The following is a 237-nucleotide window of genomic DNA, read 5'->3' as shown; positions in this document are numbered from 1 at the left end:
GCACTTTAGGGATAAGCAGTAAAGATTTATCTCATTGAATGCAGGATCTAGTTACAATGTAGCTGTAAAGTGCTGCCTTGTCTTTGCCCCCTGCTCAAAATAAAGCTGTTACCTTTCTAGCCCTGTCCGCCATGGTGCTTAGCAGCCAGGGATGCATGGTCTCAGACATGTTTACCAAGTAAAACACTGACTTGAGGGGCGCCTGGGTGGCTCAGTCATTAAGCGTCTGCCTTCGGC

At 48.1% G+C, this 237-nt stretch overlaps 1 non-coding gene across 1 annotated transcript; it reads left to right on the top strand.

The window, feature by feature from the left end:
- The first annotated feature begins 38 nt into the window (after positions 1-38).
- LOC145719113 (small nucleolar RNA SNORA63) lies at positions 39-169 on the top strand. The gene has a single exon (XR_014142190.1). It is a non-coding gene; the product is annotated as a small nucleolar RNA SNORA63 (small nucleolar RNA).
- The last annotated feature ends 68 nt before the right edge of the window (positions 170-237 follow it).

This window comes from Leptonychotes weddellii, unplaced genomic scaffold (assembly GCF_054177405.1).
Source record: "Leptonychotes weddellii isolate Sample4059 unplaced genomic scaffold, ASM5417740v2 HiC_scaffold_305206, whole genome shotgun sequence".
Classification (NCBI taxonomy): Eukaryota; Metazoa; Chordata; class Mammalia; order Carnivora; family Phocidae; genus Leptonychotes; species Leptonychotes weddellii.
Note: the sequence above shows the minus strand (reverse complement) of the source record. Positions and strands in the feature narration are given on the sequence as shown.